Genomic DNA, 13,849 nt, shown 5'->3' on the forward strand with positions numbered 1-13,849 from the left:
ATTAGAGAGCTTCTAAATACTTATTTTTCTGGCTCTCAACAAGTACCAGAAGATGAACAGCAAAGCATGCAGCTGGCAGAGACAACAAAAGGGCCTCAACAGATCCGGCAGACAGCTAGCGGAAAAAATCTTTACAAAAAACAAAATCGAATGGGCTGTTAAAAGCTTCAAACCTTTTAAATCCCCGAGCAAGGGCGGAATTTCTCCTGCTTTACTTCAAAAAGGCTTCACGCAAATACACCCGCAACTACAGCGGCTTTTCATAGCAAGCCTTGTGCTGGATCACATTCCAAAAACTTAAACGGGCGCAAAAGTAGTATTTATACCAAAGACGGGGAAGCGTCCTACGGACGGACCAAAGTCTTATCGCCCTATATGCCTCACCTCTTTTCTCCTAAAAACAATGGAGAAACTAGTAGATTAATACATAAGAAGCGAAACTCTAATTAGGAAACCGCTTCACAAACATCAATTTGCATACCAGACAGACACTATAAATACTCTAAATTCCCTTGTTAGAAACATTGAAAAGACAATAGTGGCAAAAGAAATAACTCTGCGCTTTCATTGACATATAGGGAGCATTCGATAACACCTCATATGAATTCATAAAAAGAGCATTAGTAAAGAGGAGCATTGAAGCCTCACTAATACAATGGATTCAGTCCATGCTAAAAACCAGAATCATCACAGCTAGTATTGGGGCAGAGTCTGTAACTGTGACAGCAGTAAAGGGGTGCCCTCAAGGGGGAATACTATCGCCCTGCTGTGGTCTTTAGTCGTGGATGATCTTCTTACTACGTTGCATGATTCTTGTTTTACAACTCAAGCTTACGCAGATGACCTAGTTGTTACAATTAGGGGCAACTTTAGAAAAAAAGCTGACTTAACCATTGAAAAATTTAGAAAATTTTACAAAAATATCTTATATATAAAGATTTTTCTAAAATTAAAACTGTAGCTTTTATAATTTTTTTATTTATAACGCTAAAGTCACCCTTCTCACAAACATTGGCGCACTGTAAACTAGCGTTCGGAGAAGTGCACGGTTGAGTTATTTTAATGTAATTCTTTAACTAATGGATCAAATGAAATTTTACACACTGGACACGAAAGAAGAATAATTAAGCTGTCTTATGGTTATAATAAAAAGAAATAAAATAAAAAATAAAAAATGAATAACCATTTTCAACTTCGTTGCAAAACGAAAATACAGCCGCATCATATTCTAGTCCAATCAGAGCTGCTCTCTCTGATTTTTAGAAGTAAAATATATGGGCATAAGTACGGTGTAGGAGCAAAGTGACACTTACATGAATTTTGTTTAAAAACGATTTAAAAATGTGTAACTAATACAATTTTTCTTATAACACTCACAATTTTGCACAACTTACCTTTCAAACATCTTACTAAACGATGTTTCATTCAAAAAGTCTCAAAAATTTAATTAAAATGATATGACGTCTCAAAAAAATGTAATTTTTGAAAACTTTGTAGTTTTGCAGAATTACCACCACTTTAAGACGGTATTACCGTATTACTCAAGTTTGAACAGATTTATTACAATTTTATAGGTGCTTTTTTAAAGCTTAGGATGTAATCTTTAAAATTCACTAAATTATTTTACTTTAGAAATGAAATAAAATATTTCTTTTTGAGAAAATTAAGAAAGATAACAAAAATGTAATACAAAAACCGAAAATTACCGGGTAAAAAAATGGTTATACAAAGTGATCAAAACTTTTTTCTGTAAAACTTACCTAAAATACATTTAATAATAGGCTTCAACAATAATAAATGTTCAACAAAAAAAATGTTTTAGCTCTTATACAGTATGTCTGCGTAACTGGGAACCTATTAATAACTTTTTTATTATCAGTTTTACGAAAAAAAGTTATTCTTTATAAAGTACTTTGCAACGCATATAATCTAAGATACAACCATCAAATATTAAATTTTATTAATTTTATACGAGATATGTCAAAAAATATGAATTTCACCCAAGAGTAAAGTACCTTCATTTTTCACAATATCGAAAATTGTTATTAAGGAAAGTTATTTCTAATTAAAAAATATGTTTTCGTGTTCAATTTCATCCTTCTAATTAAAATATTGTGAATAATAAAGGCACTCCACTCTTAAGAAAAATTCATATTTTTTACATACCTCGTATAAAATTGAAAAAGTTTGATATCTGATGGTTGTATCCGAGATTTTAGACCAGGTAGAGCATTTTATGAACGACAACTTTTTTCGTAAAATTGATAATAAAATAGTTATCATACCTACTTGTAATAAAATAATGATTGGTATCCGTAATTTGAGAAAAAATTGAATTTATTTGTTTCAATTAGAATGATGGACATATATTAAAACACAGTTTTTAATTTCAAACAACTTTTCCTATCAGCATTTTTTGATATTCTGGAATATTAAGGTACTTTACTCTTTAACGGACTTCATATTTTTGACATAACTCGTATAAAATTGATAAAATTTGATAACTGATGGTTGAGTTTTAGATTTTTGACTATCCAAAGCATTTTATGAAGAATAACGTTTTTTCGTAAAATTGATAATAAAAAAGTTTTCCATGTGGTTCCTAGCTACGCAAACATACTGTATAAGAGCTTCTCTATAATCATTTTCAAATTGTACCTAATGCCATATTCGGATTCAGCATATTTTATCAAAGTAAAATGATGAATTCAACGATATTTTTAAAATTATTTATACAAAACAATTGTTATTGTTTAAACAATTAATAAACAATTAGCGGACAAATCTGCGAGTAGAACTTTTTACTTTAACATGTATATAAACTAACAAAAAAGTTTTAGAAAAATATAAGCTTGTTTGAATTATTCAGAAACAATGCATGTTTTCGTTCTAATTGCACTCCCCTACTAAGCGAATTCAAAAACTGGTGTTCGAAGGATGGCTTAAATGTCAATCCTAGCAAAACGATACCGTTCACAAGGTGATGTAAATACAATTTACAGGCTCCAATTATGAATGGCATCACATTAGACTATTACAGAGAAGTAAAATATCTCGGGGTAACCCTAGATTAAAAACTCACCTGCAATAGTCATATTGAAAAAATCTTATCCAGAGCCTTGGTGGCAAGTTGGACCTGCCGCAAGACATTTGGAAAGACTTGGGGCCTAAAACCGAAAATGACTCTGGACCTATAAAACGATTATTGGGCCGATGGTCACATACGCATCACTCGTTTGGTGGCTAAAAACACAACAAAAAACAACTAACGCCAAGCTGCAAAAAGTGCAGCGGCTAGCTTGTCTGGGAATCACAGGGGCAATGTCAATATGCCCCAAGTCTTAGAGGCGATGCTGCCTTCCTCCCCTGCAGTTCTGCATAAGGAGGGAGGCAGTAACCACCACCTTAAAGCTGCGACAGACGCAAATAATGAAACCTGGTGATTTAGTGGGCCATCTTAAAATCTTGGAAGAAATTTACTTGAATTCTAAGAATAAGCCGACAGACATCATGCTTGTCAAATTCGACTTCGAAACACCATTAGAAGTGGTCATAATAAATCACCAATTGGTTGAAACAGTTGAACCGAAACTGGAGGAAGGTTCACTCGTATGGTATACAGATGGATCTAAGATAGATGAAAGGGCAGGAGTAAGAGTTACTGGGCAAAATTTTAGGCTATCCAAATCTCTTGGAAATGCCCCAACTATCTTTCAGGCAGAAACACATGCCATACAGATTAGTGCGCAAGAATGGCTCGACCAAGACACTCGTAGGCCAAAAGTTTTCGTTTTATCAGACAATCAAGCTGCCTTAAAGGCTCTAAAGTCATTTACTTGTGAGTCAAAGTTGGTTTGGGACTGTAAACAATCCCTTAAGAAGCTGGCGGAACGCAACAAAGTAACTTTGATGAGGAAGCTGATAGCCTAGCAAAAGAAGGGGCCAATACCCCATTCCAAGATACAGAACCCTTCTGTGGACTACCAAAAAGCCACATCAGAGAGAAACTCCGGACCTGGGAACTCAATTAACTACAACTATACTGGTCCAACACATCAGGACAAAAACAAGCAAAAAGGCTCATAAAGGTGTCGCCTAGTGCAACAAACCGCCTTCCCGAAAAGAATAAAAAAGATATAAAAATGGTCACTGGCCTTCTCACTGGTCACTGCCCTCTGAGATATCTCAAAAAATGGGCAAATCAGATATAGTCTAAAAACTACACGGGGATATGTTGAATTAGTTGGGTACATGACTTTCCCCAACGGCCGGATTCCAGAGTGGGGGACGAGGGTAGTTATAAGGGTTCAAAGTCGCGGTTTTTATTATTTTTTTGTGACGCTCATGATCCAGATAGTGCACCAAAATTTGGGAATAAGTAAGTCATGACGTAACTAAGTAAAATCTCCAGGGGTGGAACGTTACGTGGCCGACAAAGGGGTGGGGGTAGGGGTGAATATAAAAGATATAAGGAGTTTTTTGAGACGTTCGTGATTGAGATGGTGCACCAAAATTTGGAAATAAGTAGACCATGATATAACTAAGTAAAATCCCCAGAGCCGGAAACCAAAGTGGGGGACGAGGGTAGTTATAAGGGGTCAAAATCGCGGTTTTTATTAATTTTTTGTGACGCTGATAATGGAGATAGTGCACCAAAATTTTGGAGTAAGTAGGTGATGACGTAACTAAGTAAAATCTCCAAGGGCAGAACGCTGCTTGGGTACAAAGGGGTGGTAGGCAGGGGTGAGTATAAAAATATAAGGAGTTTTCTTGCTGTTCGTGATCGAAAAACTGTACCAAAATTTGGGAATAAATAGATCATGACATTACTAAGTAAAATATCCAGGGGCGGAACGCTGCGTGGGGGACAAATGTTGTGCTGTGTCACAAAAAAATAATACAAACTGCGACTTTGACCCCTTAAAACTACCCTCATCCCCAACTCTGGTTTTCGCCTCTGGAGATTTTGCTTGGTTACGTCATCATCTACTTACTCCCAAATTTTGGTTCACTATCTCGATCACGAACGTCACAAAAATCCTTTATAATTTTTATATCACCCCTGCCCCACCCCTTTTTCAGGGACGCAGCGTTCCGCACCTGGGTATTTTATTTAGGTACGTCATGACCTACTTAATACCAAATTTTGGTCGACTATCTCGATCATGAGCGTCACAAAAAAAATAAAAAACCGCGACTTTGACCCCTTATAACTACCCTCGTCCCCCACTCTGGTATTCAGCTATGGGGGTTTTACTTAGTTATGTAATGGTCTACTTATTTCCAAATTTTGGTGCACTATCTCAATCACGAACGTCGCAAAAAACCCCTTATATTTTTATATTCATCCCTGCCCCACCCCTTTGTCGGCCACGCAGCGTGCCACCCCTGGAGATTTTACTTAGTTACGTCATGACCTGCTTATTCCCAAATTTTGGTTCACTAGCTCGATCACGAACGTCACAAAAAAAAATAAAAAAAAACCGCGAATTTGACCCCTTATAACTACCCTCTTCCTCCACTTTGGTTTCCGGCTCTGGGGATTTTACTTAGTTTTATCATGGTCTACTTATTCTCAAATTTTGGTGCACTATCTCAATCACGAACGTCGCAAAAAACCCTTTATATTTTTTTATATTCACCCCTACCCCCACGCCTTTGTCGGCCACGCAGTGTTCCGCCCCTAGAGATTTTACTTAGTTACGTCATGACCTACTTATTCCCAAATTTTTGTGCACTATCTCGATCATAATCGTCACAAAAAAAATAATAAAAACCGCGAATTTGACCCCTTATAACTACCCTCGTCCCCCACTTTGGTTTCTGGCCGTTGGGGAAAGTCATGTACACAACTAACTTAACATATCCCCGTATAGTTTTTCCATATTACTTATTACGCACAAAATCCGCTTCTATCTCTCCGACTAATAGTGAGAAATGTCGTTTCTTTGACAACGAAAAAGAAACAGCCCAGCAAACAGACCGACGTGTTAATTACGTGAATTTTGGGTACATTTGTCACCAATATACGTAAATTGCTTACGTGAATTTCACGTGAAAATTTGGTTGGAATGTCACATTGAAAATACGTCTTTAAATTACGTGAATAACTCGTCTTCAATAGACGTGTTATTTACCTTAAATAGCAATAAAATGTTTCGGGAAATTCACGTTGCAAATACGTGTTTATTAACGTATCTTTTAGCGAATGTATATATTAGTATTCACGTGAAAGATACGTCCTAGGTTCACGTAAATAATTCGACTTTAATTAACTTATGAATCACGTAATTATTCTCATATGATACAAATAAAACAAGCACAATATAAAGTATTAACAATGTATTTATTTAGTAGAATTTAGAGACTTTAAAACATTTGTCTTGTATAATTATTATTATTATACAATATAAAGGCTGTATGACACTATACATTTTCTTGTATCATTTCTAATATCGTTTCTGATATGTCAAAAAATGCATAGTGTCATAAACAGATACAAGAAACGATATCAGAAACGATACAAGAATTTGTGTCAGGCACAAATTCTTGTACAAGAACTGCGCCAATTTCTGCGCAAAGAGCAAAAACGTAAAACCTGCTGGTAAAACATCTAAAATGTCATAATTACTTACTCATAATGACGGCTGAAATGAAAATGGGATCATGTATTGATGAATTTATTTGTGTTTTTGTAGGTATTATTTATAAATCTTTTATTGATACTTAATATACCGTTTGGTATGGACTAGGTACTTACTAATAACCATATATTTAGCTCCTAGTAAAGTTCAAACTATAAATTTAGGTTTCATGGTGCATAATTTTTTAATAGACGAAAATACAATGATTCCTAATTTGGATCAAACTGAAGATAATTCTAATGCAAATATTTTAGCACAAATAACAAAACAAAATAAAAACACAAACAATCAACCTCAAACAGTCAACGTAAAATTCTGGTTAACATTTATTAAAAATGTTAATTAAAAGTTTATAAATTTTATAAAATTCTTAAAATCAGCTGTAGACGCAGTACTACCATACCAATGTAACGTGACGTGACACAGGGTGACAAACAAAATTTCGACCAATCACGTGCCGAATTTCATACAATTTTCGATACAAGAACTTGCATAGTGTCATACAGGGCACAAATGTACGTACAAGAAATGATACAAGAAAATGTATACAAGAAACGATATCAGAAACGATATTAGAAATGATACATATAATACATTTCATATAATCGAGTGATGTGTGTTAGCGAGTAGACGTGCTTTGCCCGTGCTCCCAACAATTTAACAGTGAAATCAGTTGAAGTCATATTAGTATTACAGTTTGGTCATTTGTAAATCGTCGAATTTAATTTCTATATAAAATGGTTGTAACTAGAGAAATGAAAGAAGAAATTGAAAAAGCAGTTCAAGCAGCAGTAATTAGTGCTTTCAAATCTGAATCATTTTTAAAAATTATTACTACAAATGTGACCGAGGCAACCATAAAAACGATAAATGAGCTTGAAAAAACTGTAAACAGCTTAAGTGATAAGATAAAAATAATGGAAAGTGAACATCAAAATTCTATAAAGCAGGTTAACCAAGAGTTATCGGATATGATAACGGATAATCATAATTTGAAAGGAAAAATTAATATATTGGATCAAGCAAATAGAAAATTTAATCTCAGAATCTTTAATTTAAAAGAAAAATCAAATGAGAAGGTAGAAGACGAAATTATTAAGCTTTTAAAATCAAAAATAAATATCGATATAACTAATTATATTGAAGTATGCTACAGGGTTGGACAAAAACAACAGAATAAGGATAAAGGAATTTTCCTCAAGTTAACAACATATGAAATGAAAAAGAGAATTTATGCAGGAAAAAATTATTTAAGGGTACCGGCATCGTTGTTAGAGAAGATCTAAGTGCTACGAACATGCAATTATTAAACCAGGCAATAAATAAAGTGGGCGCAAAAAACGTTTGGACTATGGATGGAAAAATATACATACAAAAAGATAATAAAATTATTAGTTTAAAAGACTGTACTCATCTGGAAATAGCTATTTGTATAACAAGGGAGGAAAGTGCTAGTTTTCCTCCCGAGAATGAAGTTTACTGCCCGACGCGTAGCGGAGGGCAGTAATCATTCAAGGGAGGAAAAGGCACTTTACTCCCATGTTATACATATGGTTTTTCCACCTTCCTCAAATAACAAGTCATTTTTTGCATTTTTACTTAATTTATTTATGTAACTAACCAACAAAATTTATTAGAACTAAAACAAACAAGTAGGTACAATATAACTGTCAACTGTCAAATATAAGTCAAATTATTAATGTAAACATTGTTAAATCAGAATAAAAATTTACTGTTTTTTACCATTCTGCAAAATACAGAGTGTTTTTAAATAAACGTTAAAATGTATAGATACTTACGTAATAAAAAATAGATATTGTACAGGGCGTCAATAAGTTATATTTCATGAATGAAATACCATGACGTCACTTTTACTTTTCCTCCCTAGGGAGGAAAAATATTTTCCTCCCTAGGGAGGAAAAGTACAACTTTGCTCCCTACAATCAGGTCCGGAAAAGTATACTTTCGGTAGAGGTAGGTGGAAAAAGTATTTACGTAGTAATTGTTGTTGAGTTTGTTATGATGGTTCACTAGAAGTTATTTAATTTATGTTAAAGAGTAATATTTGTTTTAGGTTTTTAGTTACAATATAATATATTATGAATAATTAAGGCTTCTTGTCTAAATTCATTATAGGTTGGCCGAGCTGGAGGTAATTAAGCATGCCATCAAAACAAATTCTATGATTGAATTCCTTAATCTACTAGATAACAATTTAACAATTGATACAAATATTATTAGTAATATGGAACAGTTTGTTGGTGAGAGAGACACGGACAATCTATCAGGTATGGGTATTGTTCATTTTAATATTCGTGGGCTCAGAAAACATCTTGATGAATTAACCATATATGTAGCTACTATGGAAAAATATTTTGATTTAATTGTTCTCTCTGAAACGAGAAATCTTTTTGAGGTAAGCAATTACAATATTCCTGGATATAATCTGTTTTATAATGATTCTAAAAAAATTATATGTGATGGTGTTGCCATCTACATAAAAAATTCAATTAATGCAGACGTTAAAGTAATATCAATAAATGATAACAAATTTCTTAGAGTTACATATTTATTAAATTCTACTTATTCTAAGTATTCATTTGGTGTAACAGCTTCATACCGATCACCTTCTAGTAAAATTGATACTTATATTAATGATTTAGAATCATATTTCTCGCAAATTCAAATGATGGATATTGAAATACATCTAGGTGATATCAATATTGACTTACAAAATCAAAACTCTCCCGAAACAGTTATATATTTAAGTATGCTAAATATGTTTGGCTATACTTCTTATATTAATAAACCTACAAGAGTAACTAAAAAATCAAGTACTACGTTAGACCATATATTTATTAGACAGAATAGCGCAATACAAAATTCGTTTAGAATTGATCCTGTAATTTTTACTACTGATATGACAGATCATTATACACCGTTTGTATATTTTAATACTGAAAATGATAAACCGCTGTCCAATTTAAACGATACCGCCCAGATAATAGATTATAAACAATTAAATGTAAAATTGTCCGGTGAATCATGGAATGACTTATATTCAAGTAATACAACGCAAATTGTTTATGATGAGTTTATAAATAAGTTAAATAATTTCATCATAAACTCAACAAAAACTATAAAAAGAAAAAATAAAGAACAATGTAAAAAAATTAAACCCTGGATTAGTTCTGGTTTAATAGTGTCTATTAAAACTAGAGACAATCTAAAGCGAAAACTATTAAAAAACTACTCTATTGAACTAGACAAAGAATATAAAACTTATCGAAATCACTTAAGTAATCTAATTAAAAAGACAAAAAATGATTTTTATAAAGCTAAAATTAATGAAACAAACGGTGACTATAAAAAAATGTGGTTTATTATAAATGAAATTTCAGGTTGCAAAAGTAAACAAAACAATCAACTTGAAAATATTCCGTTGATTAATACACAAGGAACTCAAATAACTAATAATATTGAGAAATCAAATATGTTTAACAATTATTTTACAAGTATTGGGCAAAAAATGGCTGATAGTATTACAAAAACTACATTACCACCGGGTTTTGAAAGAGACTTAGAATTACAATCATCAATTTTTTTGGAACCTGTAAATATAAATGAAATTATTTTATTAATATCTAATTTAAAAAATAATAGTGCGCCAGGACCAGACGGAATTACTTCGAAATTAGTTAAAAATATTCATGTGCACATTGCTTCTCCATTAGTTCATATCATTAATCTCTGTTATACAACAGGAAAAATCCCAACACAATGGAAAGAATCACTTGTAACACCTGTTTTCAAAGCCGGTAATCAAAAACAAGTCGACAATTACCGTCCTATATCAGTCATTAATAGTTTTTCGAAAATTTTTGAACAATCTCTCAAAAAGAGACTAATTACACTCTTTGATAAATATAAAATTATAACCGAAAGGCAATTTGGATTTGTGAAAAAAGCTAACACAGAGAAAGCTATAATCGATCTTGTTGATCAAACAGTACAATGTCTAGAAGAATCAAATAAATGTCTAGCAATTTTTCTGGATCTCGCTAAAGCTTTTGATACTATATCACATGAGATTCTTCTAAACAAATTATATAAAAATGGGGTAAGAGGTATAGCTTTAAATCTTATTAGTAATTATTTATCTCAAAGAACACAAAAAGTTAAAATAGGTAATTGTATTAGCTCAACTAAAGAGATTACTGTTGGGGTACCCCAAGGAACAGTACTAGGTCCGATTCTATTTATACTGTACATTAATAGTATAACCGAAATTCATGGGTTTTCAGGGCGAATTTTATGCTATGCTGATGACACAGTCTTAGTATTTAAAGATTCAACATGGGACCGCGTATGTAAAACAGCTGAATCTGGCATAAGTAAGATACAGTTATGGCTTAACCACAATCTGCTCAGTCTGAATATAAAAAAAACTAAATTTATTACTTTTTCTCCCACCATGTCTGATCAGCCAACTAATATTAGTTTAAAAATTCATAGTTCAGATTGCAACAGTGTGCAGGCATGTCCATGTCCCTCTTTAGAAAAAACTAAATCTATTAAATATTTAGGAGTTATAATTGATCAGCATCTGAGATGGCGTGAGCATGTGGCACACGTTGCAAAAAGAATTAGATCCTTAATGCCTAAATTTTACTTATTAAGAGACATTCTCTCAAAAAAAACCTTGAGTATCCTATATAACTCTTGGATTGAATCTATAATACGATATTGTATTGTTGTTTGGGGTGGTACATTTAGTAATACCTTACATATTTTACAGACAGCTCAAAATACACTTCTTAAAATAATATTTAAAAAAAGTAAACTTTTTTCCACATCACTTTTATATAAAGAGCTAAAACAAATGAGTGTCCGATCTATTTATATACAGCAATCATTAATTTGGGTATTTTCCAATTCAAGTAAGTTAAAAATAAATCAACATCAAAAGTATACAAGGACAACTGAACAACTTTTGGTTAAAGTACCATTTTTCAGCAAGACAATTACAAAACGATCACTATTTTATTATGGTCCAACTCTATTTAATTTATTGCCAAAAAATATAAAAACAATAATAAATTATAAACAGTTTAAAAGAACCATAAAAAATATGATATTAACTTAAACAATTGAATTCAACATTTTCTAAAAATTAATTTTCTAGCCAAACTGTCTTCTAGTAAATATAGTTGCGCCATGCCGATTAGGTCTTCTCTCCTCTCACTTTCAATTGTATTTTGTCAATCATAGAGTATGTAAATTATACCAGCCACAAGTACTTACTGTTTAAAATTGTACAATAGGGCTTTTCATCGATTGTCATTTGTTTCGAGCTTCTGTCATATTTTGCATAATCTGTGTATAATATTAATATACACGGATTACACGACATTTGACAGAAGCTCGAAACAAATGACTGTGAATGAAAAACCCTATTGGATTGTACACCTTCAGGGATTAAGGTTACAATACAGGTATTAAGTTGCCTAGTGTGTTTTTTCCCTGAAGTGGGTGCATTATATTAAATATAATATTATTGTTAATTACAATGTACAAAATTCTTCTTTGGAAATAAAATTGAATACAAGAAAATGCATAGTGTCATACAGCCTTAATGAACCAAAAATGGTACCGACCTAAAGACATATTAAAAAATTTGCCAACACAAAACAAAACACAGGCACAGTACACAGATCACTTTTCACTTTTTATTTCTAGGAGGACACTTCGACACTTTCTTGTTTTTTTCTAATTGCACCATCGGCACTTCAACCCTCGAGCAGTGAGGTAAACGTTAATACGGAAGACATTATTATAAATAAACCCGCCTAAAATAAAACGAAGGAAATAAAGCTCTTCACGTTTCACTTTCATTTTTTGTTGTGAGAAGCTGATATCGTGATATTAGTGGTTATGATCATCGATTTTAAAAATCGATTATTTTTAAATTACAGTTAAACTATATTCAACTTACTTTAAATTAGTATTACGTATTTTCTTTTTGTTTTTAAATTTCTTCTACTATTAACTAATTGGTCTTACTAAAAATCTATTTCAATACCAGAATAATATAAAAAATAATCCTATCGAAACGTATCTATTATTCGATAAATCGATTAATTTAGTTTTCGAACCAACTATGTTAATCATGTACCGTGGTCACGTGATAGTATTTAAAGGAGGAGAAAGGCTTGGTAGTACGTCATCACCGCGCGCGATTTGAAAATTAGACTCAACTGTGATACTTTCATCATTTTAGCTCCTGTGATACTTTTAAAGAAAAAAATAGCGTCAAATCAAGGTTGGATTGAAATAGTTATGCTAAATGATTTTAAAAGCGAAATCATAAACTTTTTGTTTAAATATTGGTATTATTTACATTACTTTTACGTGAAATACATCTAATTTTTCGAAGTCCATAAAATACAGTGAGTAAAATTCAAGCGATACGTATTTAAGCAACACCGTTGTAAAATTTTGTTTTCCAAAATATTTCTCAAAATTTAACCAAAGGAAGTTATTTCTGTTTCGTGATTATTACGTGAAATAAACGTACCTTTGCGACATAACCGACATTCACACCTATTATAAAAAACATGTACTATATTCGTCATTATGATTTTATATGATTTCTAATGACAAACATGTATAAAGGAAGCCCTAATATATAGGTGAATGATTTGGCACTGAAATACGTTTTTTTCCCGTCATAAATCACCGAGTTACGTATTCGTTGAAATTTGCCGTAAATTTCACGTAATCATCACGTAACTGGGCTCAAACCTGTTTGCTGGGAGCAGAACACATTTTATGCAATTGCATAGCGCTGTTCTACAAACGACTAAAATTCCAAGAAGAGGTCACCCTAACGCCCTCTGACATAGAAAACAAGTCACCTAGGATACTAATCAATTTCATCAGAAGTATTGGCATCCTAGAATTTAACTGGATTAAGGTATGCACAAAAGATCTTTATATGTCGAAGTGCTGAGAAGCTCCATAGCCTTAACGACCTCACATAATTAAATCTAATCTAATGTGACGTCACGGGTCGTTTGAACTATTTTAAATCACAGAAAATTTTAGATTTGTACTTCTAAGTTATTATGAGTTTTTGAAGCGTGAAATTTTGGAAATCTCATTATTATGTAGGTAATAAAACAAATGGGCAAGTTTCCTATTAC

The sequence above is a fragment of the Diabrotica virgifera genome, chromosome 9 (genome assembly GCF_917563875.1).
Source record: "Diabrotica virgifera virgifera chromosome 9, PGI_DIABVI_V3a".
Classification (NCBI taxonomy): domain Eukaryota; kingdom Metazoa; phylum Arthropoda; class Insecta; order Coleoptera; family Chrysomelidae; genus Diabrotica; species Diabrotica virgifera.